This window comes from Carlito syrichta, unplaced genomic scaffold (genome assembly GCF_000164805.1).
Source record: "Carlito syrichta isolate Samal-C Ts95f unplaced genomic scaffold, Tarsius_syrichta-2.0.1 Scaffold305755, whole genome shotgun sequence".
NCBI classification, from domain to species: Eukaryota; Metazoa; Chordata; class Mammalia; order Primates; family Tarsiidae; genus Carlito; species Carlito syrichta.
In genome coordinates, this window is record NW_007249851.1 from 896,112 (window position 1) to 901,911 (window position 5,800).

The following is a 5,800-nucleotide window of genomic DNA, read 5'->3' on the forward strand; positions in this document are numbered from 1 at the left end:
GATGGGGACCTTTTTTTTTTTTGTTGAGTAGGAGTCTTACTCTGTCGCCCAGGCTGGAGTGCAATGACTGGTTCATGGCCACTGCAGCCTCAATCTGCTGGGCTCAGGTGATCCTTCCAAGTTGCTGGACCCACAGGGGCACACCACCACACCTGGCTATTTATTTATTTATTTTAGGGACAAGTTCTCGCCAAGTTGCCCAGGCTGGTCTTCAACCCCTGAGCTCAGGCTACCCTCTCGCCTCAGCTTCCCAAAGTGCTGGGATTGCAGGCATGAGCCACCACACCCAGGTGGGAGTCCCTATTTCTTTGAGGTAGAAATTCCCAGGCATGTCATCCAACCTCCCAATAAAGCCTTTGCATGGTCCTGCGTTGAGTTCACCTGCTTCCTCAGTGGCCAGTCCCTGACCCTGGGCATGGCAATTAGAGCCAGGGGTGAAGCAGACATATCTCTCATAAAGCTCCCTCACCAAAAGCTCCCTTCCTCAGAGTGTAGGTTCACAACCCAGCTTCCAAGACTAGACAGTCTTTGTGTGCCACTCCCTTGGTTAATTAAATCAGCAACGAATGCATTGATACACATTCAAGGGACAGTGAAAAAGGCAGTAGAATGGAGTGGCTAAGAGCATGGACACTGGAGCTAGACTTCCTGGGTTGAATACTGCCTCTACCATGTATGATCTTGGGCCAGTACTTAGTCATTGTGAGGATTGATTTCCTTTGCTGTAAAATGGGGAAAAATAATAATATACTTCTTATAAGGTTGATGTAATGATGAAATAACTTAAGGGTTGTTATTATTGCTGGTGGTCAGAATAAGATGCCAGGTTCTGCAGGGGAGACACAGGCATATAGGCCACCATCCCTGTCCTTACGAGAGAGGCAGTATAGCATTAAAAGGGTGTATCTGGGGGAGCTTCATAGATCTTCAGTAAGTTATTTAATCCCACTGAACCTTAGTTTTCCCATCCAAAAACTATTCTTAGAGCACAAGATGGTGGATTGCAAACACCTTGCCTGGTGCATGGCACATAGTTGGAGCTCAGTGCAGGTGAACTGTCTTCCCTTTTCCAGAAGTTTATGCTCTGGCTAGGGGAAGAGAGCAGTTCCGGAAGCAGACAGTTCACTGCAGGTCATGTGCAGTGGGATCTGCAGGAGTTTGGGGGCTAGGGAGGGTTGGGTCCTGTAGCTGGACTATTCCAGGAAGGCTTCCTAGAGGAGTCAGACCTGAGTTGAGCCTGGAAGGATGAATAAATAAATTGAGCAGAGAGCACACTTCAAGTGGAGGAACTAGGGTGACCAGGGATGGGGCAGGGATACTGGGGAGATGGAAAGGGCAATGAGAGGCCCTGCTCTGTTTTTAGAAGTCTGCAGAGATGGATATTCTGCTTTCTTTCCTGTCCTTTTTTTTCTTTCTTTTTTTTTCTGAGTGAGGGTCTTGGCTCTGTCACCCAGGATGGAGGGCAGTGGTACAATCACGGCTCATGGTAGCCTGAAATTCTTGGACTCAGCTGATCCTTCTAAGCCTCCTGAGTAGCTGGGATTACAGATGTACACCACCACTCCTGGCTAATTTTTTTTGTAGAGATGAGGTCTCCCTATGTTGTTTAGGCTGGTCTCTAACTCCTGGGCTCAAGCAATCCTCCTGCCTCTGTCTCCCAAAGTGCTGGGATTATAGGCATGAGCCCCTACACCCTGCCCCATGCAATTTTCTACTTGGAATTTTTCCTTGCTATCTAATTTACATCCCTCTTGCTGTAGTTGAAGGGCCAGTTCTCTCTAGAAGTGGGGGCAATAGTTATTTCAGACTGAATGAGCTTTTGATGTCTTATTTAGGCACCTTTATGCCTGGTATTGGAGTAAAGACCAGATGAGGATTCTTAGACAAAACTATCAGGAATTCTGAAGGCCAATTCCCAGTTGAAAGTATTTGGCTGTGAATGATCAAAATAAGGCATCATCTAAAATGCATTAAGCAGGCCCAGGGATGCTTATAGCAGGAAAGTGAGTGAAATAAAGAACAGGTTATTAAATCAGTGCTGTGGGACACACTGGTAGATCACATGGGAAAAATAAAGCTAGAGTTCCCTTAATAGGATACATTGAATAAATGCAGAGAAAAGATTTACACTAAAAAAAAAAAAAAGCCTTGGCCGGGCTCGGTGGCTCAGCCTGTAATCCCAGCACTTTGGGAGGCCGAGGTGAGTGGATTGCCTGAGCCCGCGGGTTCGAGACATGCCTGGGCAACTTGGTGAGACCTCATCTCTACAATAAATCAAAAATTAGCCGGGTGTGGTAGCATGCGCCTGTAGTTCCAGCTACTTGGAAGGCTGAGGCGGAAGGATTGCCAGAGCCCAGCAGGTCGACACTGGGGTGGCCGCCAGCATGTCATTGCACTCCAGCCTGGGTGACAGAGTGAGACTTTAACTCACAATAGATCAAAAAATTAGCCGGGTGTGGTAGCGTACGCCTGTAGTTCCAGCTACTTGGAAGGCTGAGGCGGAAGGATTGCCGGAACCCAGCAGGTCGAGGCTGCAGTGGCGGAGAGCGGCCACTGCACTCCAGTCTGGGCGACAGAGTGAGACTCCAACTCAAAAAAAAAAAAAAAAAGCCTTTATTGGTGGTACTCTTGAAAATGCAGACTTTGGGGTCTCATCACACACTTGAAGAATGAGGCGCTCTGAGGCAGAGTCCAAGAATCTGCCTCTTCGACAAGATCCCTGGGTGATAAAATCCTGTATAAATATTTCCCACATTTTCTTCTACTATTTATATAATTTTGGGGTGGAAAATGTATGATTCAAAGGCAGAAATGATTAAACAAAATGTTGATAAATAAGGCTCCATAAAAATAAACCTTATATTTAAAAATATTTATTTATTTATTATTATTTTTTCTTTTTGAGTTGGAGTCTCACTTCATCGCCCAGGCTGGAATGCAGTCGCACATTCACGGCCACCCCAGCATCGACCTGCTGGACTCCAGCAATCCGTCTGCCTCAGCCTTCCAAGTAGCCAGAACTATAGGCGCGCACTATCACACCCAGCTGATTTTTGATTTATTAGTTGCCCGGGCTGGTCTTGAACCCGCGAGCTCAGTCAATCCACTTGCCTTAGCCTCTGAAAGTGCTGAAATTACAGGCTGAGCCACCGAGTCTGGCCTAAAAATATTTATTAAAAGCATCTATTTGTTGAAGAAAGAAATTCATCATGAATCAAAAATTAGTCAATGAACTAAAATTTTGTTTTGCAAAATATATGACAAAGGAAAAAAGTACAAAAAAGGGTTAATATCTTTGAACTGTAATAAGCATTTATAAATCAATAAGAGAAAACAAACAACTATAAAAGAATGAACAAAGGATCCATGAAAAGGTAATTTACATAATAAATGTAAATGTCTAATAGTATGCCAAAATAGATTTATTTTTACTAATAAACCATTTTCATCTTACTAGTTGGTAGATTTGTTTAGAAAAATAGATATCTAATATTGTTAGAGTAGATTGGTTCGGCCTCTCAGTGGAGAAATTTGGCAATAAGAACTGTATCAAAAGCCTTAGAGTGTTTCATAACTTTAGATTGGGAAATTCCACTTCTAGAAATTAATTCACTTCTAGAAGCAATCATGAGTGTGCACAAACATATTACCACAAAAAAGTTTTATTTTATTTTATTTATTTATTTTTTTGAGTTGGAGTCTCACTCAGTCGCCCAGACTGGAGCGCAGTGGCTGCTCCCGGCCACCACAGCCTCGACCTGCTGGGCTCCGGCGATCCTTCCACCTCAGCCTTTCAAGTAGCTAGAACTACAGGTGCGCGCTACCATGCCCGGCTAATTTTTGATTTATTGTGGCGATGAGGTCTCGCCAAGTTGCCCGGGTGGGTCACGAACCCAAAGTTTTATTTTTAATTAGGAAGAACTAGAAACAATTTACATTTCCAATAATACGGTATGTACATTCATGGAATGGTATACTATGTAGCCATTAAATGATGTCCTAGAATATTTAATGACATGGAAAAGTGCTAACAACTTATGTTTTTTAGTGAAAAAGGCTTACAAAAGCTTGTGATGAACCCATTAAAAAATGTGTGTTTAAGCCGGGCTCGGTGGCTCAGCCTGTAATCCCAGCGCTTTGGGAGGCTGAGGTGAGTGGATTGCCTGCGCCGGTGGGTTCGAGACCTGCCTGGGCAGCTTGGTGAGACCTCATCTCTACAATAAATAAAAAAATCAGCCGGGCGTGGTAGCGCACCGGTATTTCCAGATACTTGGAAGGCTGAGGTGGAAGGATCGCTGGAGCCCAGCAGATCGAGGCTGCGGTGACGGCTCCAGCCACTGCACTCCGGTCTGGGCGACAGAGTGAGACTCCAACTAAAAAAAAAAAAAAAAAAAAGAAACAAACATTTTGAAAATGGGCAGCCGGGCTTGGTGGCTCAGGCTGTAATCCCAGCGCTTTGGGAGGCCGAGGTGAGTGGACTGCCTGAGCCCACGGGTTTGAGACCCGCCCGGGCAACTTGGTGAGACCTCATCTCTACAAGAAATCAAAAATTAGCCGGGTGTGGTAGGGCGCGCCTGTAGTTCCGGTGACTTGGAAGGCTGAAGTGGAAGGATCTCTGGAGCCCAGCAGGTCCAGTCTGGGCGACAGAGTGAGACTCCAACTCAAAAAAAAAAAAAAAAAAAAAAGAAAAGAAAAGAAAAAAAAGAAAGAACAATTAACTGAGAAAATGGTTAGCGTAGAACTTACACTTTCTACATAGTTTCTTTTCTTTAGTTACTCACTTCCTTGGTAAGGAAGGAGACACATCCTTAGTATCTCCTAAGTCGAGAGGATCCCCAAGGCTTCCTCCAGTTTGGGACATTTCTGGAGGTCTATTGTCTGCCAGCTTCTCGTAAAACTATATATAAAGTAATGCAAAGTTTGGGCGGTGGAAGAAATGACAATCGGTCGGTCTTGTAGTCTGGACAAAAAACCCCTTCAGTGAGAATCCAGTTTCTCTGTCCATTTAACCCAAGCAGAAATGAAGGCCAACTTTAAGGACTTGTCCAAGGTCACACAACTAACTTAATAACAAGGCGAGGCCTTGAATTTTGTCCTGTTGTATTTCTGTAATATTCTGATTTAGGCCAAGGTTTCTCATACTTTAAAGGGCACAAGAATCTAGAAAAATGCAGATTCTGATTCGGCAGGTCAAGAGTGGTCATTTCTGACCAGCTCCCAGACTATGCCGAGGGGACAGGTTTGGGAATCCGTTTTAAGTTGCAGTGGTGTAGAGCACAGACTCTGGAGCAGGAAGACCAGCTTCCCAGTCCTAGCTCTGCCACAGGCTGTGTGACAGTGACTGTGCGTCAGTTTCAGAGTTTGCCTTAAGACGTACTAAGTGAAGACATACGAAGGCTTGGAGGAGAACTAGCTCTGTTTATCACATTCCTTAGAGCAAGCAGCCGGGAACGTAGGGTTTCACGAATGAATAAATGAATGAATGACCTTTGGAGGAAAGTTCTTTCCAGGGTGACTAGAGTCAGAGAAGCAAAGTGGGAGGGCCCAGCGGGGAAGAGGCCCACCTCCCAGAAAGTTCTCTGCACCCGCTGGCCTGGAGGGCTGGAGCGCCCGGAAGCCGGCCGGCTTGCGCCCGCGCGGCCAATGGGACGGCAGGGAGGGAGGGGCGCGCGCCCCGCCAGCCCTTTCCGTCGTGGGCGCCGCAGCCCCGCCCCGCGGGGCGTTGCGAAGTCCGAGCATTCCACGGTTGCTACCCCGTCGCGAGGGGCGGGGCGCCTGTCAGGGAAGCGGCGCGCGCGGG

General features: G+C 46.2%; 1 protein-coding gene across 1 annotated transcript in view; it reads left to right on the plus strand.

The window, feature by feature from the left end:
* Nucleotides 1-5,800, plus strand: part of CCND3 (cyclin D3) — a 44,207-nt gene that overhangs the window by 31,118 nt on the left and 7,289 nt on the right. The window lies entirely within an intron of this gene.